Source organism: Meleagris gallopavo, chromosome 1 (genome assembly GCF_905368555.1).
Source record: "Meleagris gallopavo chromosome 1, MGAL_WU_HG_1.1, whole genome shotgun sequence".
NCBI classification, from domain to species: domain Eukaryota; kingdom Metazoa; phylum Chordata; class Aves; order Galliformes; family Phasianidae; genus Meleagris; species Meleagris gallopavo.
This window is the reverse complement of record NC_139404.1, coordinates 70450916-70475328: the sequence shown is the minus strand read 5'-3', so window position 1 is coordinate 70475328 and position 24413 is coordinate 70450916. Positions and strand designations below refer to the sequence as shown.

The 24413-nt window shown below is 39.8% G+C and overlaps 2 protein-coding genes across 7 annotated transcripts in view; one reads left to right on the top strand and one right to left on the bottom strand.

Annotated features, from left to right (window-relative positions):
- Window positions 1-4795, bottom strand: part of PPARA (peroxisome proliferator activated receptor alpha) — a 173815-nt gene extending 169020 nt beyond the window's left edge. For both annotated transcript variants that reach the window (XM_085233236.1, XM_085233242.1), the window contains exons 1-2: window positions 4712-4795; window positions 3981-4178 (exon numbers count right to left, since the gene is read on the bottom strand). The gene's annotated coding sequence lies outside the window, so the exon portion shown is untranslated. The remainder of the gene's footprint in view (window positions 1-3980; window positions 4179-4711) is intronic.
- The window catches only part of LOC146545400 (uncharacterized), a 30678-nt gene continuing 10417 nt past the window's right edge, over window positions 4153-24413 (top strand). Inside the window, exons 1-2 of one of the 5 annotated variants that reach the window (XR_014885650.1) lie at window positions 4153-7297; window positions 7532-23114. The gene's annotated coding sequence lies outside the window, so the exon portion shown is untranslated. Of the gene's footprint in view, window positions 7298-7531; window positions 23115-24413 lie in introns of those variants that run through there. The other 4 variants (XR_014885652.1, XR_014885651.1, XM_085233275.1 and 1 more) reach the window with 4 other exon arrangements.

Genomic DNA, 24413 nt, shown 5'->3' with positions numbered 1-24413 from the left:
GCTTCTATTCGCATTTTAGAGTACTGCTGCTGGACATTAGTTACAACAGTTTAGAAAAAGTTTTGTGGAAGATCCAGAAAACCACAGCAATAGTCAAGTCTTTACTGCAAACTATTACGTATACAGACTTAATTCAAATCCCATTTGAAGTAAATGAAAAAAAAAAAAAACAAAACCCACTGCTCAGATGGTCAGAGGCTTCTGGATCAGACCTTTTGTTTCTAGAGGTATGGCACAGCACATTTCAAATGCATGCAGGAAAGAAGAGTATGCAATCACTGAACAACTGGTAACACTAATTTTCTGCTAAAACAAGGCTGTTTTTACAAAGGGCAACTCAAAATGATGAGAGCTTACATTTGATGGCATATGTTTTTAAAAGGCTGCAAAGTGGCTGATTCTGGGCATTTTATCCTGCATATATGCCTACAAAACATGCATCATAAACAGAATTATGTCTGATTTTGAAGACAACAGTCTTTCATGAAAACATGACAATACTAGGATCACTAGAAGATTTAAAAACATTCCATGTAAGCGCAGGGATAGCTGTGGAAAAATTTTTGCAGCATACTTAGGAAAAAAATCACAAAGTGGTTTGCTTGCTAGTGTTAAGTCAAAGGCAAGATTCAGCAGCAACTTCCACGAAATGTACAGACATAACACATTAATGAATACCTGGATAGAGAGGGATGGATCTAGAAACCCATCAAACTTAACCACATTCTCTCTGTTGCGGCCCAGGCACGGAGTTAAGTGCACAACAAGTGCAAATTTACACAGTCAGTACAGTTTACAGCAGTATAAACTAAGGACTTGCAGAAGTGCACATGCGCTTGAAAAAAATCTGCCCCGCCATTTTATATCTACTGGGATCACTCTCCTCGTGAACGCCTATTGTGCTGGCTACAGCCATTTCAACTTTTTGTCTTCTGGTTGCAATCATAAGTCTAGCTAGCTGCATGCATGCTGAATACATGAATATGTATCCTTGCAAAAATCAAATGCATTGTGCAACAACACATGCTATATGAACACACACGACTGTGAAGAAACATGCTTTACAGTACGTCTTAAGAAACAAAGACATGGAATCATCACATTCCTACATTCACTGTATTTTCAATCCGGTAGAGACCATATAAATCAAAATTAAATCTGCATCACAGAATTGCTTTGTTATAGATGCAAGTCCCCCCCACCACCACCACCATCGCGGGGGGAAAAGGAGGGAGTGCTGATTACCTGCACCTGTTTCAAGCTGAGAGCAACTGATGCAGTTAGCAGGCAAAATGCCTAATTAGTGCGCATTTCCATGTTCTGGAAGGAAGGCATCACGACGACAGGCCTGCCTGCACTGCAGCACCATGTGAGGAGGCCACAAGCCGGAGGCAGGTGAAGGCCCCGGTCTGCCAGGAGCACACCTCGTGTGGAGCTGGGCCTGGCCACAGGGAACCCACCTGCCTCTAAGTGGCTGCCAGAATGCTTCGGGGATGTGAATTATACAGACAACCCCCCAAAAAACTCCAGGCGAAACCTAGATGCAACAAGGCCTTCCTTCCATTCCTCCTTTGTATTTCTCCTTCATAGTTACAAAGTGACTGTGAATACTTGGCAGATGTGGGAAAAAGGCAGTACTGTACAAATGCACCCATACAAAACAGAAGCCAGCTTGACATTAGCGCCTAGCTTTGGAGAAAACAACAACTCAGGGCTGCACCTACATCTGAAAGCGTGAACTCCTGTTCCATTCTCTTCCCTTTCTCCACTCCACCTCCTTCTTTTCCGCTCCCATTCGCCCACAATAAAACCTCCCTTAGCCCCAATCCAAACCTTGCAGTCTTCACCGGGGCAAAATTCCAATTTATTTCAAAAAGTTCAGCCTGGATAAGAATGCCACACATCCAATTTAGCATCTCCACACATCACAATCCATCTACATATAAAGCACCGTGGGCTGTGCTCACTCGATGCACGCTGCCCTCTCCCCTCCACATAGCAGAGCTCTGTGCAGCCCTGCATTGCGCTCACGGGCCTAGCAGATATCTCTTCTGCACTCCTTGCCCTAGCACCACCTGGTGAAAGCCAAGGTTTTGCTCAGGAGAGCCAGGAGCCTAAGAACATGACCTTCATTTACCAGAAACACCTTACATCCCTTCCTGGAAGATAAAAATTCACTCGGAGTAAGGAGTGGGGGAGAAAGACAGTCTGGAGCAAAACCAATTTCGTTTTCTAACAGAGCATCTAAGATTATTTTCACTATGTTCTACTAAATTATTATCTGAAAACATGCTAAAAATTCATCCTAGTCAATTATGGAAAAAAAAATATTTTCATGAAGAGAAGTATTGCCTATGCTTTCAATTTTTCATTCCATACACCAAGTATTTTTGAGGAAACTATTTGGCAGTTCGACACAAAATGCTTTCAAATGTAAATGCTTTAGCTCACGTGCATAATTCCTGAAGGCATTCATTTGAGGAGCAGAACATTTCTATCAGCAATTATATTTCATGTTCTAGACTAAAATAATTTTGAATTTAAAACCCAATCTCATCAACAGATTTTAATCCTTCTTCTCCAATTAGCATGCACATGATCTTTATGCACTGCTACGTCCACATTCAGCGCAGTTGAAGAAATCCTCACCGTGAAACAAACCAGAAGTAAGTCAGTTCTGTCTCTTTCACTTCCACAGTGATCATTTCTAGCAAGCCATCACAGAATAATGAACTCACAAACCAGAAGCAATTTTATATTCCTTTAAGTGCTACTACTCGGCAACAAGACAGCCCCAGCAAGTGGTAGAACCTAAGAGAAAAATTCTCTTTAGATAAACAGCATCATTGGGGGCAATATAATAGAGTGCTCTGAAATTCCACAGAGAACATCGTTTAGGAGTTTGCAATTTTAAAACAATTACTACAAGATCAAAATATTAGTTAATATTTTATCTGCACTGCCCTGGGCAGCTACTACAAGCCTCTGAAAAGTACTTGGAAGAAATTAATTGTAGCTGAGCTATTACTGAGCCATACGTTCCTAAATTCCTTTCTTAATCTGCACAGTTCACCAAAACATTCTCTGCTTACTTTGAGTTTGATCGGCCAATAAATACTACTTTACTGCTTAAAGTTACGAGTTATTTTTTCAGTTTACGTTACCATAAAACAGCTCAAATGCAATGTCAATAAAGAGATGATTTTGATACAATACTGACAATGGCCTGAATTTAAAAGTTGTGCTGTGCAAGCCACTGGGTATTTTCTAGTTATTTTGCAAAGGGAAAAAAAAAAAGCATTTGGATTTGCTTTCTCGTATCCATGAATTTAAATAAATAAATCAAATTAAATGAAAATATTCAAATACTTTACATGAGCATCCAGGTTTCTTCAGCATAGAAGAAAGCATTTTGTACTACAAATACATATGGAAGGACTAGGTATCACAGAGAGGCTCCTTAAAATATATTAATTTCCAGATACTTTAGCTTGCATGTGCACTTGGCTATATAAAGCACAGAAAGTGTTACAGGTTAGGAAATTTCATAATAATTATAAATCTGTAACCCTCTGCCAAATAATGGCTAACACAGAACATCCATAACTGCATGCTACTTTGATTTAGCTATAAATGGCATTAGTCTAATATTTAAGTAATATACTTAAGTAAATTTCTTCATCAACACCCAAAGAGCAAGTGAAAGAGTGGGACTGAGTGTGAGCACGTACCTGCACATGTACGTAGAAGATAAAATAGAAAATACACTTATGGCACTTACGGACCTTTGCAGGCTATCAAAAAAATCATTGCAAGAAGAGATGATACAAATGGCAATTATAAAGCAATCCTGAACAATCCTAGCTACTAGAAAAATTAAATATGAGCCCTGGAAATACTTATGTCCAAATCCATGCCGCTAAAAGAATCGAGACGCATAACTAATGCGATACAATTACTGAAGATTATCTCACAGTTACCTCAAAAATATGAGTTCAGGACGGGTATGGTGGTGCCCAGATGTACAAATGGCACAAAACCCCATGGACTCGCTCCCAGGCACATCGTGACTGCTCTGCACGCCGATGTCTAGTAACGCCTGGGACACGTCGAAATATTAAATAGATATAAAAACTTGCACCGCCCAACTTTGTCGGTTTCTTTTCTTGAGCTTCTTTCTGTTTAAGAAATAAGGGAGGGGATTGCCATTGAAGCCAGCAGCTATTCTGCAATCAATGAAGGCAAGACTGGCACAAGTCCTGGAAGATTTGCATTCAGAAATAAAAGCTGTGATCGACCTTTGTCTGCTAAGAAAACGAAGCCCGCTGCTTCTCGCCAGCCTGGCGAAGGGAGGGGCCGCCTCGCTGGGCAGGGACCGTCCAACCTAAAACCCGCCGGCGGTGGCAAGTATCGCCGCACCGCGTCCCTCGCGGCCAGCCCTGCGGGAGGGAGAGAGAGAGGGAGGGAAGCGGGCTTCGACCTCGCCACGCTGCCGGCGGCCCCGCCGAGGCGCGATGCCCGCGCACTTTCTTTCCCCAAGTTGCGGTCCCCGCTCGGCGGGGCTCGGCTTACCCCTGAGCGGGCTGCGGACCGACCTCGGGCGGCGGCGTCTCCGCCTCGCGGCTCGGTGGCCGCGGGAAGGGCGGGCGGGCGGCGAGCCGGCGGCCCCGCAAGTGCACGCAGGCCTGCGAGGAGGGAAGGCGGTCCTTACCTAGCGGGCGGCTGGCGGCTCCTCCGCACGCTCCCCCTGCCACAGCTGCTGCCAGCTCCCAGCGACAACAATGGGAGGCTGCGAGGGGTGGCATGGAGGGGAAGGGAAGGGAGAGGGGAGGGAGAGAGAGGGAGAGAGAAGGGGAGGAGAAAGAGAGAAGCATGTTAAGCTTGTCTGGTAGTTAACAAGTCTTGAATGAAGAATGTTAGCAAACAGACAAACAGCATGTCTGATGCATGCTAATAGTCCTGGCTTCACCGCTGACACTATGAATAATTCAGTAAGAGGAGGGTGGGAAGAAAAAAAAAAAAAAAAAAAAAGGCGCCCTCCACTCTCCCTTCACGCTTTCCAACGTCTGAAGAGAAGACAGGAATAAAAAGTATGCCACAACTTTCTCCTTCCGCCCTGCAGCTCGGGAATACCCGGCGAAGAGGCCGGCGAGGCAGCGCGCTCCCGCCAGGGCTCCTCCCGAGGCTCGCGGCTCCTATTTTTTGCCGGCTATTAATTTCCCCCACTCCCTCTTTACAGCCTATTCCACTCCTTTTGTCTGGGAGCTGGCACCTGTCCCAGAGGCAGCGTTTTGCTGCACATCCCTCTCCCCTCCGCCGCGGGGAGCAGACGGGCCCCCCGCTCTCCGCACACCCCCGTGTCGGCCATCGCGGGGGGGGGGGGAGAGGGGGGCGAAAGGGGGAGCGGAGCCCCGCTCCCTGCGGCACGGACACCTACGGCCGCCGAAACAGAGCTGTAGTACAGAGGCAGGCAGAGTGACCAGCCGTTCCGTGAGCTGCGCGGTGTGCCGGTACTGGGTGGGAGGGGGGAATGTGACAAATAAAAGCCCTCGTTCTCACAGCATACAAACTAGGGAAGCCCGATTCATCGCTCGGCCAAAGAAATCAATTCCTCTTAACCGAGGAAAAAGAGAGAGAGGAGAGGGAGAGAGAGAAAAGGATCAGCGGAGGGGAAAATACTCGGAGTTTTAACCTCAATGCAACGAGATACAGTACGGCCGAGCCAAGCGCAGGAGAGACGGAAAATTAATCCGTTCTTCAGCAGTGAAAGGAGGGTTAAATGGAGAGAGAGAGAGAGAGAGAGAGAAAGACGAAGAGGGGAAAAAGCAGCAGCGCCTATGCGCAGCATTTTAAAAAGTTCTGCTCTGGCAAAGGCCGTCTGAAGGGGAGGCCCTTGCAGCAGGAATGCGAGCGGCGGCAGCAGCCTCGTTCCAGAGTCCGGCCTCCCCCTCGCAGCGACTGCAGCCGAGAGGCGGAGGAGGCCGCGCTGGCGCGGCGCAGGGCCGGGGCTGGCGATAGGAGGGCGGCACGGCGCGGCACTGCCGAACGGCCGCGCACAGCGCACCGCAGCGAGGGCCCGGGACCGTGCGGGCCGCGGAGGACAGAGCAGCCGTGAGGAGAGACAGCGGGGCCGGCTAATGCAGCTTTTAATTGGGGGCGGGAGGGGGGGAGTGGGAGGGAAAGGAAAGGAAGGTCCTACGGAAATATCTTCCGGGATTAGAACAAGGAGCGCCGGACTCCCGTCTAGATGCGGCCCTGTAGGAAAGCGCTGCGGAGACTACGGAAAAGCTGCTCGGAAGACCCACGGCGCTGAAAACGGGGATTGGAAAAAAAAAAAAAAAAAGTAAATGGTGTGTGTGACAAAAAAAGCTGGGTGATTCTGTTTTCTCATGCCCTCGCTCCTCCACCAGCTGCACAGCCAAGCGCAGGCTGCTTGGCCCTTATAACTATCTTGGCACGGAGTCAAAAGCTGATAAGCATTTGGGCGAGACAGCTCAACTGCTGTGCTGGAAGAAAAACAGCTGCCATGATTTCTGTTTGATTGAGAGCGCTTACACACACGCACAAAAAACACATCGGGCTGCAGAGACGGGCCACGAATGCCTGAGGATTCAGCTTCAGAAGAGCAATGCACGTTTCCTTAAAAAAAAAAAAAAAAAAAAAAAAAAAGTTTTATACAGTTTTGCCTCTGTTCCTCCTCCCCTTTTTAAGGAAAATGTACTGCGTAGATTCGCTCCTCTCCTTCCCATCCCCCTCCATAACCTCAAGCAAACTCGAGGAATTGTGCCAAAAGTCCCGTTGCTAGTTACCAAGTGCGTTTTTTTTAAACGTCCCTTTGATACTTCTTCCCCTTGTGCTTGCCATGGAATATGCAAGTACGATAATCTTTCCATTACTTAGGAAAAGTAATTAAAAATGAAAAGAGCTTCTAGCAAGCCTTCCTTTTTCTACTTTTTTTCTCTGAAGGGGCAGAAGAAGGGAGGCGAGAGAGAGAAGAATATTTTTTCTCTTTGCAGAGTCCAACATTTGGCTTTTTCCATTTGTGGCAGATCACTGTAACGCTATTGTAAAACAACTTCCTGCCCCTTTTGGCTCCGGTTCCAGAAGCTGCTAGTTTAAGTTCATAGCGCAAACTTTTTTCCCCCTTGCCGAAGAAGAAAGGCAAAAAAAAAAATTCCTGCAAATTATTTTCCTCCTTCTCCGGCTAATGGACTCACAAGGTGAATTCATTGCAGCATTGTAAGAATGTCACACAAGAAACAGCGCTATCCCAGCTGGATAATTCATGAGCTGAAAGGTGGGGGCATTATAACTATACGTCTGTCTGTGTCTCTGTGTGTCTGTGCATTTTAATTCTGTAACTTTGAGTTGCTAGTCTTAATACAGGTGGATAACGAGCTAAGCTGCTTCATCTGCTGTACTAATTTGTGTATCTATCATAGCGCAGATCACTGGTTTAGCACATACACCCTCCTGCTTTCCCATTGCTCTCGCATTCCGAGGTGACCTGCTAAACCCTCCCTTCCTCTAGATGCTGGATCTGATGAAAATGCCCACCGAGGACTGCTAAACCCTCCCTGCTAGAAATGAGATGGAGCAGTCTGTGTTGCGAGCCAAAAGGGAGAAAAGAAGGCCTCCACAACTTGCTCTCTCACGATCTCCCTCTCCCTCTGTTTCTCTCATAGCAACAGCATTTCTTGGTACGCCTGCTTTGGCATACATCAGCATTTCTACCCGTCCAAGTGTCCTTTTGCGTCACATCTCGCCATTTCACTCAACCAATGAGATCTCCTGGTTGCAGTAAAAATATATATACTTTTTCTGTTATTGGTATATTCGAATTTTTTTAAGTGCTTTCCTAATAAAAAGCGTTGTCGAGCATTCAGTTTGCCCTTTGTAAAAAAAAAAAAAAAAAAAAAAGGACTGCAGGATTCAACGATTCAACCTCGTGAAGTCTTCTTTGTGGAAAATACGTTACCATCAGAAAAAAGGGAAAAAGGGATTACATGGCTACTTAAGGGAAGTTGTAGTTGTCCCCTGATTTAATATTTATTTTGCTTATGTTATCATTGCTCCCCCGATGTACTTTTAGAGCAGCTGGACAGTTTCAACTAACTGGAAAAGTCAATACCACGCTGTTTCTAACACTTCTAAAAATATTCCTGAGGAAAAAAGATACTGATGTCTTATTCCTCTAAATATTGATAATGAGATGATAGAAAATGTGAGATGGAAAAACAGTAGATGCGTGATCCTATTCCTTGCAACTCGCAGATCCTCACCCCCTTCCCTCTTCCTCCCCCCCCACCCCCCCCTTCCTTAGTGGCTGCTCTCAGACCTACTACTTTCAAATGCAAGGTCCTGTAAAAAATTGCAGAGGTCTTCACAGCCACAGAGGTTTTTTTTAAGATGCATTTCCCTCTTACATAAACTCACTGACTTCTAAAAATATGGTATTTAAGTGATCTGCTGGACAGTGACAGACTTACAGTAGGCTTGTAACGCAGCCATCCCAGGAGCTGCGTGCACTCTGCCTGATACAATTGCTAAAAGCAAGAATTACAAAGAACAGAGTATCCTGCATTTAGCAGGACATCCTTTCCCCCTATATATTATAAAGTATATTAAAACCCATCTCATTGTTTTCAGACATGACACTCCAGACAGAACGCAGTAAATGTGATTACATCTGCTCTATTAAAATGCACAATATTAGCTAAGTCTAGAAAGCACAGAGTGGCATGTGGGTCTCAGAACGGCTGGCTGAGCCACATCTTGAATGTACTGCAGTGACATATTTAGGGAACCTCTGCTGCACATTTTTATCCGGCCTCAAATCTCACGAAAATGCTCACCACTGGCATTCTGAGGAGAATAAACAGTTCCTTTGTAAGCCAGATACATGTTTTATGGTCTACCCTTACCAGTTTCTATTTTTTTTTTTAATACTGTGAAACCACAAAATGTTTTTAATATTTATTTTTAGGGAATTACAGTAAAAACATACTAGAGGTTATCAGGATGTATCTGACAAGATATTTAAACAGCAACTTTCCCACAAAGTTTTATGTTGGTAAAATCATACCTAGGAATTCTGAACTCTTCTTCTAACAACTTTTGTGTCTGCTGCGTATGGGCTGTAGATGTGTATTCATAAATCTTGAGTGCTTAGAAAGTAAAAGCAAGCGTAACTTCTGGAGGACAGACTTAGCAACAGATAGCCGTGGTATCCCGCTAAAAACTCTTATCATTTTTATTTTGAAATAATGATGTCTGTGATAGTATTTATTTTTAACAGACATGCACAGATGAGAAATGTTAAGAGATTGTAAGCGATGGTGCATTCAACAACTTTTGATGCCAGTGTAATATAAAAGACAGACCACAGTTTTAAGAAAGGATCAGGCTCACATGTATGAATAGCTTAGCTGGCACTGTTCTACTTGCATTTAATGGGATCCCCCAATGACTTTTTGCCCTTTCTCCATGACACTATTTTCAGCTCCTTATTTACTACTGTATTTTTTATATAAAAATACAGATCTCCTTGTCCGTTACTCTTTATACCTATCCCTTTCTTTCTCATTTTTTATTCATAAAAATGCAAAGACAGCTGAGTTCCATCTCTGCTTCTGTCTCGTAACTGGGATAACTGCTGCACTCTGATGGTTAAAAGTGCATCTCATTTACAGAACTGCAGCTCACACTGGCTCACTGTATATTATCTTTCTTCAAGGAAATGCACAAATACATCATATCTGTCACCATAGCTGTAAAATAAGATGGCAAATCATCTAACTGAAGATTACTGCTGTACTAAAAAATAAGGATTCAGGAAAGCAATTAAGGGAAGTCTAACTCGCATGCTTCACTTAAGAGAAATGGAATTCAAAAGAAGGAAGCAGAGGAATTATTTTAACACTCATTATTCCTGAATAATTTGAAATTATGTAAATTCTAAAACAGCCATAGTTTTGAACTGAAGTTTGTTTGTCTATTACATAATTTTATAACACTTTTCTCTCCCCTTATCACAAGTTCTGTCTATTGGGAACTCATTGACGCATACTTCTCTAATGCACTAATTTGTTTTCTTTTATTTGAACTTGGAGTGCTATTACATCTATACTTTTTAAGCAGTACAGACATCAAAAACATTTCTATACAGATTCGTGATTTTTTCTTTCTAAATAATATAGATCATTTTCAATATCGGAATGTTTCTAATCTAACAACCTCCAGAAATGTTTAATAAAATATGACCAGGTACATGTTTTTTAGAAAAATAATCCAATCAAATTTATTAAACTTTTAAGATAAAGATGCCCGCAAGAGTGAAAATTCATATTTCTGAATTTTTACTTTTTCTATCTATAAAATAATCCCAGTATGCGTTATATAAAGCATCAGCAGGAAATCTATACTTTTTTTTTTTTAAAGCATCTTTTAAAAAATAAAAATAGAAGCAAAGCAGTTTGCCCATTGTTTCCTGATGGGATTGAAGGTGCTCTGTGGGATTATAGCTGATGTACGCATCATAGAAGCGTACTTCATTGAATAACTCACATTAATTCTAGAGGATCAGTGGCATATTAACCTAGAGGGGAAAAAACATTCAGAATACCAAATACAGACAAGTTTGATGCAAGTGATTCTGAAATGTAAAGGCACAGCTGAGCAAGGATGCATTTCCAGCATCCAACATAATGAAGCATTTTGCAAAAATGTTTCTTTCAGTATACTGTATATTAACGATAATGTTTTACAGCAAAGTGGGCATTAAACTGGTACCAACACAAAGGAAACTCTGGCAGTAGGACAAGCTTTTTGTTTTTTAATATTTTTTTTCTCCCAGAGGAAGGAAGTATCAAACAGTGCATGACATTAGCAGTTTTTTAATGGGTGTTACCAACACAATTTTGTTTATTGTGCAACTTTTTTTTTTAACATACAAAACCGTATGCTTGAAACTGATGATATTAATGATTTTCTTGTATACCATTCCTACTGTTGAAAATTTACATCTCAAACAACAAATCCAAATCCAAGATAAGATGTTTTTTACTGGCTTCTACTTATTTATCAGAAAGGTGCTATAAAGTTCCTGGAGGCTAATTTAACTGCAGTATATACTTGTGAAGGAGAAGCAGGCTGGAAGCTAGGCAGCGGCAAAGTCACGTCAGATAAGGAGAAATCTCCTCAGCCGTAAAACATTGCTATTTTGTTTTATTGACAGTGTAACTAAACTATAAACCACATCCAGTTTTCCCAGGCATACTACTTGATGCTCTGACAGACTGCAGTCCATTCCTCACGCTGAGCTCAGACAGTGCAGCTGCACTCTGCAGATTACCGTCTCCTATGATTTTGGGAGCCCACATCATACCGGCCTCCCCAGCTCCGCTGCCCCCAGCTGCCTGCAGCCCCATAGGTGCGGGTGCCTCCCAGCCCGGTCCCGATCCTCTTGCTGCTGCCCAGGGGCTCACAGCCCCAGCATCGCCTCGCGACAGCAGGCAGCCAGCCCAGGTCACAAATGGCCACCACGCTGCTAATTCCAGCAGAAAAATAAACCCCAGCTTTTTCCTCTAGCTACACTCAGAGGAAAAAGAGATGGCACTTATCCCAGGAGATGCCATATTTCACATGCAGTGCTTAACCTCAGAAACATTAAAAGGACTTACCATCCGCTATTCCTGTACCTTCAGCAGAGACTGACAACTCCAATTCTCAAAGTTCAAGTGCTCTGCTCCAGCACTACTTTTCTTCTGATTTCACTAGGAACGCAGAGTTACAACAAGCTATTGGATTCTAAAACACACCCCTGTTTATTTAAATGGGCAGGTCTGCTCAAAATTGCATGCCCTGAAGAAATAGCTACTAGGGGAGAAAGGGGGGGGAGTGAGAGAATTAAAATACAAATATATAGAAAAAAGAAAGTAAATATCACCTTGTAAAAAATTATGAAAATGTTGATTTTTAGAGAAAATTAAGCTGCAAAAAAAAAAAAAAGCAGATAGACAGACTGAAATCTGCAATGAAAACCTGAAATTTCTTAGGTCCACACACAGGGCATTAAAATACCTTCATATTGCAAATTACTCACAGGCTTTTCAACTAGGCAAAAGTTGCCGAGTGACCAAGTTTTGTATTAAGAGGCTCTGTTTTTTATCTGTTGTACAATGGAGTGCTACAAAGTAAATTGTAGTGGGAACAAAAAGGAGAACATATCACAGAAATTGCTCTTTTTTTTGGTTTTTTTTTTTCAGTGAAATGTTAGGAAAGTGACAAATTCACACACAGTGGAAGAAAATAAAAAGGGTTGCCCATTGTGATGACACATTCATAGCAGAGTTGCAATTATTTAGTATACATGAAGATATTTAACCCAAATTGGTTGCAGATAGTGAATTCATAAGTACTTTATCCATCTTTGAGCTGAATATTAGTATCCCATCTATTGTACATAGCCAACTTCATTTTTACAGTTCAATTAAATATTTCTCTTTAACTTTTTAAAAATAAAATATGTAATGAATCACGTGCATCTTAGATTCATCTGTCTAGCTTGGCTATCTGAAGTCTCAGAGTGTAACAGTGTGTTGGTATTTAAATCCCATTCCTTAAAAAAATCCTCTTAACATGAACAATATTGACTCATAATTATTATCATAAAAAAGAATATCAATGGTATAATAACTGTATTAATGTATTTATCTGTACAGAGGCTTTATATTATTTATATTAATTGATAGTATAGATTACAGTTGAGGAAAAAATAACACCACATTTAATTCAGTACTTTATAAAATTTGTATTCCATGAACTGTCTTCCTGGGAATCATTTCTCTCTCATGTCATGTTATACTTACCAAAATTGTCACACTTGTATTCATTACCAGGCTTCCTACATTTTGAAAGGATGTCTAAATTTACATATTCGGCTTTAACAGTATTCTGCTATTTTTCAGCCTTAGTAAACAAAATGTCACACATACATGTGATTCTGTATTTCCTTTGTCTAGAAATTTTTATTCCCATACACAGATACAGTTAAGCATTCTGCTTACACACACACACACATGCACACACACACATTTCATATTTGACAAAAATGACAGAATACACAACAAGGATTTTAGAAAACGTGAATGGATTTCTGTCCCACTCTCAAAGACACCCTGTGGACAATGCACTGTATTATGAAACATGCACTGGGGAAGTCCAAGCGAACTCCACCACCAGCAGCTGCAGCAGTGCAGTTTTGGCTGTGGAGTTCACAGGCAGTTGGAGCAGCAAGGCCTCGGTTCAGAACAGCATCTCTGAATCGAACCATTTATGATTGTCCAGAAAGAAGAGACTTTTACATTAATTACCTTGGCCTTGGATATAACGCAAAGTATTTTTTAAAAAGAGTGTGTCATCTTGCTACTGAAAGCAAAAAATCTTTCTTTGTAATGTTTTACTTTTTTACTTTTTGAAAGATGAATCAGCATCCATACTGACTAAATATATGCCACAATTTAATACTCATTGTTTTAATGAAGCTTATTGCAGCATGTTAAAGCTAAAACATTCCTAAAAGCAAAATATTCACTGGGGTTTTTCTATGCTACCTACACAAAAAGTACAATGTGAACGATAACGCTAGCACCTCAAAAAAAACAAACAAACAAACAACAAAAAAAAAAAAATTAAAAATAATGAAAAAGCACTTCCAGATATTCTTAGTAAACTATTTTTTAAGTTGTTTAAAAACACTTCCTTTTCAGAATACTGAAAGTTCCCGGGGGATATCGGTGACGAATCCATGGAAATTTCAACTTCCAAACTTAACCATTTTTTGCCAGGGCATTTTACTAGAGATTTTAGATGGATGATAAAAGCAATGAAATCTTACAAGGTCAACTCTGAAGTTGCCTCTCAGCGTATCATCAACCTTACATTGCATGCAAATGCCATGCAATGAGTTTTTCCTGGTTCACCAAAAAAAATTCAAGAGAACTGTACAGTGCTTTTTCTAGTGCAACGAGGAACTTAATAAGAAAATCATGGAGGGAGGAAAAAAAAAAAGACAATGACACCTTTTGTCTCCTGGCAACAAGACAGCGAGACTCTGCCTGACTCAATTAGAAATACATCTGCTTTTCGAAAACTTTTAAGCCAAATACCAAAACTGGAAAGCCTAAATTGCTTCCATCATTTAACAATAAGAAAAAGAAACAATTTCCTCTCCCCCCAACAATTATATTAAAGAAATGACATATACTTCAGCTCTTCAGCATGTATGTGCACACACACGTGTAACACAGCAGACCATACATGTCAAATGTATGTATATATACAGTCCAGAAGGCGTGAATACTGTAAGAGCAAGACTATACATTAATATTTGGCTTACATAAAATTGCACAATATAAATCACATTAATAACTCAGCCTGAAGATTACTAATAAAGGGTTACATTTGAATAACAGGAAAATCTTGGAAGATACTGTTTAGTACATTTTTTTCTAGTTATACAAATAAACATGGCATTTAGAAAATGTTATAAAATATCTAACTATACAAAAAATTTGGTACTACATCAACAGTAATTTTCTCCTTCAACATTATCGTAACAACTCATCACTACGTTCAGAAAACATGTACAACTAACTAACTGCTCTGTAACTACCTGAATTTAAGACCTCATTCCCTAAATAGACCTGCAACAATTAGGGAAACGGTCATAAAGATCGGGTATTTCATCCAATAAAGCACAGCACACACAAACCAAAATTCTGTTCCAGCGCTCAGTTGGCAGTGCTAGGAGTTTTCAGCACAGAAGGGAAAGCAAACAGATATTTGAGATTCATTGTGGGGATTTGTAAAACACAATTTTGCTTTAATACAGTACTTGCACACATGCTCAGATAGCAAATGGCTATGCCATACGTACAGAGGAAGATTTTTATAGGAATATCAAATTTACAGTACGAGCATTCACCTTTTACTGGCCAGCAAGTGGCCAAAACCTTAATCAGGCTGAAAAACGTAATCCACTGGAAAAGATCATTTTGTGCTGGAACTACTGTTTTATTCTAGCTTTTGTCTTTGCGTTTCCCTAGCAGAGAACGCCATTTTGAGGCTGTTGTACATTTCTGTGTCCAAAGTGGATAATGCCTGAGGAAAACATAAGAATGATATTCTCATACTGCAGAAAAAGGTAACCATGCAGTGCCACAGAAAAGTAACATTTTTATTTTTACAGGTGCAACTTGTCTTGCATTTTCCTGTATTAAAACCCACATACGTAACTGTTCAATACTGTATCTGTAATATCTCTAGCCATGCAGCATTTTGAAACTTCAATGTGGTTTGTTTTTTTTTTTTTAAATTCAAGTATTCAAAGGAAAGAGGTAGAAGGAGAGACTTCACCTGAAGTCAATGTGGGCAAACACGCATTTACTTCAAATGGCTGCTGCGAAGTTGCAGTGGCCCTAAACCATTTATCTGTCAGTCTGGTATTAAGATAAAAGTTAAATTAATAATAATAATAAAAAGAATAGGTTCAGGAATGTCCAGCGTGCATGTGAAACCTGACCAAAACCATGCTCCACAGAATAGCTTTGTAACTTTTCATTTCTTCTTTCCAAAGGATCAGGAAGATCTGCTCGTAATAGAAATGGCTTAATATTCAAGGCAGAACAGGCATATGTGTAATGACTGGGGGGAAATGCTTTTCCATATGAATGGTTTTTACTTCGTCTTCACTTCAGGGGTCACATTTGGAAACAATTCTGATAAAGCAAGTTAAGAAAAAGTAATGCAGGAGTTCACATCTCTAACTTCCTAATTTCAGTAACATCTTCGTCTAGGAAATAAGAAAGGTCTTGAAAAGACTAAACCAATGATTAGCTTTATCATGTATACTAACTGGAAAAATCACTGACAGTAACAGTTATGCTGAGGACTCAGGTTCACACAGTAAAATAGACTATGCCCTGCATACTCTTTTCATGCAAACTTTGCCAGGGATAAAGCTCTTTCTATACAGTTTTGTTGTTGTCTTAAATAAGATGATTAAATAAGCAGTAAGAAAGGGGGGGAATGTCTTTGCTACACATATCTTCAGAGTTTTTACACAGATATATCCAAAGCAGAAAATCTCATAACGGCTCCACTCAGTAAGAAGCTTTCAGAAGTGGCACTTTTACTACCACATTATCATATTGTATGTTGTAGTATTTAACACGAAGAAAAAATAGCTTTCCTTTCATACGGGCACATAGTATATTTTTATAAAATTCCAACATTTTTCTGAGGAAAAAGTATTTTAAAATTTGAATATTAGTCAAATGTTTCCTTCATTTTCATTTTACTTTAAGCAGCTATCCACATTTTAAAACTGTCCTAAAACCCTTCAGCTCCAGAGCAAGCGCAACCCTGTCAATGCTTTAAAGCAAAGCAAATCAAAAACTCAAAAAGCAATCCCACAAGAAAAATAAATGCCTTCACACTCTCTTTAGTATTTTAAATCCTGCAGGTAACTAAAAAGCAACATCAGCACTGAAGAACACATGGTGTAGTGAATGGACCTTGTATTTTCATTACTATATGTACTAATTTTAACTAATGAACATAAGTGAAGAATACACACATGCTAACCTGACTTTCTCATCTTTATTGGATATCGGATACAGTAAGGATAGTTTTCCCCTCTGTGTTCTATTAAAATGTAAAGCAAGTAGACTCGGCAAATTTCAAGTAACGAATAATAGAAACAGAAGGGTCTGTTTCAGTATTGCTATATTCAGTGTCCCTGCTACTGACATACTAACTTTGTGCCCTTCTTGCTTGGCTCAGCTTTAAATGCAAGTTTTCATTAAAATGGAATGACATCTGAGTTGCTTGACCACTTTTTAAAATGATATTTTATTAATATTTTAATAATAAATAATTATTTTGCTATATTACAGAATACATTTTTAAATCTACAAGTAGACAACTGGAAACGTTTGTTTAAATAGCACAACTGCAAATAAAATAAGGGAAAGATGTTAACTTTTAAATTGTAATGTCAGGAATGCCAAGTAAACAAATTAAAATGAAGAGAGAGACGGACGGAAACAGAAAACACTGCTGTCTCACACAAAAGACAGTTAGAGTACCCTGTATTGAGTAAATTGAGTAAAATAAATATTACAGCATAATCTGAAGCAGCCTAAAAGGAGTGGCAAGAAACACGCATTGGATACTGCAGCAAATGGTATTAGCAGTGCTGTTCCCTAAGCCATCAGGAAAACCCCCTCTGAAATCTGTCACACCAAAATGTTAGCCCCTCAGGGATTTACGGAGGCATAAAAAGTGGAGGGGAAAAAAAAAAAATCAGTATGCCCTGAAATGCCCAAGTCTAAGAGCTAACACCTACTGTAATGCACATTTTTACCTTGACGCTATGTTTAGACCCATTTATGTTTAGTATTACGAGCCTCAAAGTTTAGTACTCAGTACTAAACTGAGTAGTGTAACTCAGTAGTGTTACTTATTTCTGTGATGGCACTGTTGTCAGTTCCCCCATACACATACACCCCACCTGTGCTCACCATTTACCCTGCTGGGTTTTACACTACTTGCCTGTCATCAGCAGTTACAGGCTTTTTTTTTTCCTGTTTTTTTTTTTTTAATAGAAGGAAGGGTGGTGGAAAAGAAGTATTTTGACTGAAGATATGTTTGCAGTTCAAGTAATTGCTTTATGATCCATCGTTTTATTTCACAGATTTTACTACTGAACAGATATAGAAATGAAAAATAATGAACATTTTTCAATGAAAGGTGATTGTTTTCTATTGTGAATTTTCCAAATAATTTATCTCAAATATAATGTTTATGAATGTTCACCAGTCACAACAAAAAAAAAACTAGATGCATCACCTTCTGCCACCAATTGTTTTTAAAGCCAAAAACAAAAAACTCCACCAAACAAACCAGTTTGTTTGTTTATAACGTAGAATTAATTATAAATGAGAAATTCCCAGTTCAGTCTGGCTTTGGACCACTCAGTTACCCTATCTGGCTTCATGTTTGCTACATGTGTGTATTTATATGATGCAGTGCTGGGAAAATGCAGTGAAAAAGGCGATCAGCACAATCTGATGAGACACAGCATCACGTTTCCTTACAGGCTGAATATCAGCACTTGTCAATTGTAATACTCTGAGACGCAGCTATGACCTTAAAGGCCCAAGTTCAACGCGGCAATCCCTACAGCATTTTTCTTTTAAAAGAGAGAAATCCTGCAATTTTCTCTCACCTACTGCTTCTTCCCTTGGAAAAGTCCAGTAAGAGTTGGGGGAGATTAAAAAAAAAAAAAAAAAGAGGAAAACAAAAGAAAAACGAGTAAAGACAGCACGCAGCACAATCAAGTTCCCGGTAGTGGCAGGCCCAAGCAGCACACTCTCCTCAGTGAGGTCCGGGCACAGCCGCCACCAGCAAGCAGGGAGCTGAGGCCTTCCCTCCGGTATGCTGCCATTCTCCGCCAGCACGCGCCGAAATTAGTTCTCCATTTTGTGGTGGCCCTTGGAGAGCAATTCCCATTGAGCGGGGAACAAAGGCCGTGACCCCGGGGTCAGAGTGTAATGCAGGAAGCATGACCTCCCCTTTGTTCACAACAGCACTGTTTACTCTGCCTAAGTAAAGATCACCAATACATTAACTAAAGAGGATTAAAAAGGTCATATCCCCAGGGATGGAGCTCATGCAAGTGGCAACTCTCTTCAGTCACTAAATCATTCCAATTTTTTTTTTTTCCTTCCACTTCTTCAAACATAGAGACACCTTCAGCCGCCAAGGCTCAATGGCATGATATTTCCCGAGAAAAAAATACATACAAAATTCATGTAGTCTTCCTTCCAAAACCAGGCTAATTGCTGCACAGTTAGTGAATTGTTTTGAAGTTATCAAAACATTTTGTGTGAAAACTACCACCTCAGCACGCTTTGTTTTCAACATCTCTGAGAAAGTTCTAAGCTGATTTATAAAATTGTTTGGGTCTTAAAACAGTTTAAAAACTGTGATCTTTTGTAGCTATCATAAACGTAAACCTTAAAATATTTCACAGTATACAAATGTGCAGAAAAAAGTACCTGATGCTGGAGAACATAATGGCCAGCTCCAGGATTATTCACTAGTAAAAAAGAAACAGACAAAAATAAAGGAAAAATGTGCTGCCTATTAGAAATCATGCATGCCACTATCTAGGCTTAATCAGGTTAAATAAGCACTTACTTTTGCTCTTGAGCTTTCTGTTAGCAACTTGTTTACAATATCCTGGGACAACATTATTAATATGAGATTTATCAACAGAAGAAAGGCTTCATGTGTAGGCTTCCTTATCTGTGGCAATACTGCTTACCAGGATATAAGTCTTACCACCAGGTACTCAGCCAGGATGGGGGGAAAACAGCATGTAAATCGAGCGGCCTAGATAAAACATTTTCCCCTCTACCATCAGGCAGGTACACTTGAAGAATCTAAACATTGCTAGGAGCTCAGGAAGAGAATATGATTAAGGCCAGGCAGGGGTGCCACGCTGACCAAAATCTTTGCACCAGGGAGCTTAGTACCACAGACAGATTCCTCAGAGACTAAGTGCAGTTGAAAATGAGCACTAGATTACCCATGTCAGCAGACTTTCTAAGGAGGTCCAGGAGTGCCCGGCTCCAAAACAAGGTCCTAAACCAGAGGGTACAAAAGTTGTCTAGATTAACTATTTGAGATAGGAGGAAGGGTGTCTTCCAGTTCTTAGATACTTTGTGCAAAATAACACATTTTGAATCCATAACAATGCATGTAGTTTTACATGTAGAGTCTAGCAACAGGAATTAACACTTGAAGTTTCTCATTCCAGATGAAGCAATCTGGGGTCTCATTAGACCCAGACAGCATGCCCCTTTCTCCCTCTTCTGCTAGCCATGCATTCTCAAGCAATATGCAGGATGAGAAAGGTTCTTGCACTCCTCCCTCCTCAGGACATCTGAGAAGTGACTCTTCCTGTTTGCAAGCTTCTTCATAGCAGGAACCCATGAATTTCAATTTGTTTTATATGGATTTGAAGAGAGAAATGAAATCAAGAATTCAAAAGAAATAACATTACATTTGCTTTACTGTATTTTCTGTTTGTGAAAAGAATCGCTTCCTTCACTCACCCTTGCTGTTCCTTGTTCTTGCTGTTTCTGGTCTTTTCTTACCCCAATAGGAAGGGAGGGAAAGAGACTATCATCAGGAAAACTGAAAGGAAAAAGCCTCTGTAGATGGCACATGCCACCAGGAAGCATGAGGTTTAGGCCAGAGGGCTCACAACATAAAAGAAACTTCTAGACTACGCGTTGGCATCAAGCTGGGTGACATGCCCACTGCAGGTGACTGAATGACTGGCACTGAGTACAACTCCCTTCATTTCTGTCCTTTCCACTTCTTTGTATAGAACATATGAATCTAATCACGCAGTTTCCAGTGACTGTTATTCCCCAAAATGTACAAGAAAAATATTGGGCTTTTTAATGCACCAAGGGTCAAAGAAAGAAAACTGAAGTTGGAAAGCCGTGACAGACAACTAAGTTTAAAAAAAGTCAATTTCCTTAGCAAAACAAGCTCCTAGGAAGAAACAAAATACAACAGGTATTTAAAATAACCTACAGGAAAATCCAGTAACATATTGTCTCATTGCATGTTTATCAGATCTTACCATTGACTTAAATGGGAACACTCTGCTTTTACATGTGAAAGATTATGCAGGCATAGCTTACCGGTTCAAAATAAAGGGAGACAATCTCTAAACACAGAGGAAATACGTGGACAAGGGCAAACTGGGTACTGAGAAAAACTTTACATATGTCAAGGCAAAGAGGTGTCTTTTTTCAAAAACAAAAAGCACTGAGCTGAAATTAATAGAACAAAGAATGTACTTACAAAGTAATATTTAAACCTGAGATTAGAAGCAGAAGGACTGAACCAAAGAATCAAAGACATAGGGACAATTTATTGACATACGTTAGATGCAAGAAAACTGCACAACAGTTGTCTGGTAGGTTTGAAATAATACTGGGGAAAAAAGGGAGTGACTGAAGAGGAGGAAAAACTGCAAAAAAGATAATGGCTGATTATGACCTTGAGATCTTTAGTCACACACAAGAGTAAACTCAACTTATATATATGGCCATATGGCCATATTCACATTTCTTGATAGCTGGGTTCCTGATGAGAGCTATGTTAAGAAAAAACATACATTTCTACAACTACTAATCCTCCTGAAGAAATGCAAGACCATATCCTTCTCACCCTGCAAGTCCTTCATTCTCCAATTCTTTTTCTTTCACAGCAGCCAACAGCAATATCTAAATCCAAAATGGGAAGGAAAACCACACTACAAGAAGTTATGGAATAAAACATTCCTTCTTGGAACAGGAAGATAGTTAGAGGAAATGTGACTCTGTGACACAAAGTTCTTGCACATATCAAATTTTCTGGGTGGAACAATACTGTCCACTCTTCTCCCAATGGCCAGAAATTCAGACAGACCCAGAGGCAGTCTTCAGCCTGAAAAGAACAACTTCTTTTTAGGCCTAGAGCAGGCAGAAACCATTCAAAAAGATTTGTCCTAACAAAGTGATTAAATTGCATTTTTGGAACCCTCCAGATTACATCTCGTTAATCTCTTTTTCTGCAAGTAAAGGGTGAGAGAGCAGTGCAGAAATAACTGGATAAACTACAAGACAAGACAGGCTGCTCAAGGTTGAAATCAGCGTTTCCAACCAAAAAAAGAAAGAAAAAAGAAAAAGCATTCTCCTATCTGGAATGAAAGAGTAGTACTCCCCTCCTTAAATAGCCACAGATATAATTCACATTACATGCCAATGAATTCTAGCATTTAATAATATGGTTGGAAGGCTACTTGAAAAGATGTTAACCTGAATGTCTAAGAGGTTACAGAATGGAGAGAAAAACAACATAGCTAACGTAATGAAAAATATGTCTTTTTTTTTTTTTATTGGAGTGGCTCTGCAGATGCAATTATTATTTACTTGGCCATTCAAAAGGCCTTTGATAATGACTCAAAGATCATAAAGAAAACAGAGCAATTGTGACTGAAATTTAGACTAATGATTAAAAATGAACTAAGTAGCCCAAAGCAAAATGCAGGAATAAAAAAGACACTTAAGAAGAAAAAGGTTAACAGTAATTGCATGCAGAAGTTACACTTGCATCAGCTTTTAACATTATTTAGTAGCATCGAAAAATCAACTGTAAAATAAAGAGGCAAAATTGACACTTGGAGTGTATTTGGATTACTGAAGAAATTTAACAAAGTGAAACGACTATGAAACAACATGATAAATACTTTTTGATAATTATTAAGTAAGTTTCATTGCATCATTCTCAGCAAAGGAAAAAAGATCTGGGTGCCGTCACAACAATTCAAAAGCACTGTCAAGAAAAAAGAAAACAATTTTAACAGTGCATGCAATAAAGCACAGAAACTATGCTTCTAGTGTTTACCTGACAGAGAAATACCTTCAAGAAGAATGCTGTCTACAGTTCTCTTTACCTTACTTCATTAAAACTAATTAAAACTAAAAACAGAACATGAGTGTAAGGGCAGGTGACTAAAATGATCTGGCTCTCGAGATGACTGCCATGTAACATGACAAAGAGACGATGTTATCAAGCACACGAGGCAACAGGGAACACAACAGAGATGCACGCTTTGAAAATCAGAGCTGAACTTTTTCACTTACAGTGTTGAACAGGAGACCGTGCAGTAAAATTAAATGAGCAGCATTAAAACTATGGAAATATATTATCTCACTAACTGTAGGCTAAGCATGTGAAAATCAGTGCCACAGTTCTTCATTAAGGGACATCACTTAGACTATGAAACAATACTGTTCTATGCACAGCCTAGAAAAACATAGTGTTAAATAGGATTGTTTGCTGGAAATACCCTTGCACAAATCTGTAACAAAGCCAAGGTATCTGGCTGGCCCTTTTTCTGAAAAGGACAGGATATTCCAGAAGGATCAAATGCTGGTTGTTTTTGCCCTGCATTTTTGTACCAATAAACCCTTTGTAAGAATGGTCTGAGTAGACTTAGCATTGATTAGACTGCAGATCTAATCCAGTGCAGTGATTTCTACATTTAAATGTTTGCTATGGTTAAAAACAATGATCCCCAAAGCCTCTTCCTACCTCCACCTTCCCCCAACAAAAGAAAAAGATACAGTGTAGAGGATAAATTGTTTCATTTTTACTAAGTTAGACGCTGTGCCTGATGCAATGCTACCAATGCATTTCTCAAACTTCACAAAAATACTTGGAAGCACATATTTTTTTTTCCTACCTGCTTTTCCTCTCACTCCAAATAATTAGGAAGAATTTATAAGATTATAAGATTCTACTTCACAATACAAATGTGTTTCCTTATTTTATTATCTTTTTTCCCCATCCACACATCATTATTTGTAAAACCCATTTAATAATTCTAAGAGATTCCAAGATGTGTGTCAGATGCTGGGATATTGCCACTTGTGTGGTGGTTTGCTACACTTAGCCTTTAGTCTTGTGGCTAACAATTCATCCAAAATGTGATAATACCTCACCACAACCCACACCCACACCCTGCTGCTCTTCAAAGGAGAACAAGGATGCATAATTACAAGATGATGAGCTCAAATGTAAGACAGGAGATGAGGGAACAGATTCTGTAACCACACCTGTGAGTGGTTAAACTACTGAAGAAGTTTCTGCAGCTCCACTTTCACTCACAGCATCAACAAAAGCTACGCATTTTCAAAATACCAGAATAACATTTACTACAGTGGAGGAATATATACAGTGATAATACCTTGTCCCTGCAGAAGAAAAGAGGTTTAACGTCTATTAAGAATGTAAATAAGCATTACTAACAAAGTATGTGTAAGCAAGATACACATACTTTTACTAGAAATACTGTCAAGATCTCATTCCTCAAGAATTTTTACTTTAAAATAGTCAAAGTTTCATTCCAACCTTTTGTGATCAAGTAGTTTCACTCATAACATAAGGAACTAGAGAAGAAAAGATCTGAGTATCCATGTCAGTTCTGTGGCTGACACTGAAGCATTCTGTACAGAAATTAAGAACTGGTTACAGATACACTTTAGAGTCTACAAGATCTGCCCCGTAGTGGATATCCTCAATAAAGAAAACATCAAAGCACTTTCCTTACTAGACTAGAAATGTTGCAACTAGTTTTTGTGGGTTTTGTCGTCATTAGTGAGTCAAGAAATCTGAGGCAAAAGAAGACGCAATTAAAGACACCATCAAACTCAACGACTGTGAGAACTGACCATCCTTTCAAAATATGCATTAATATGAGATTAATGAGTAAGGATTTA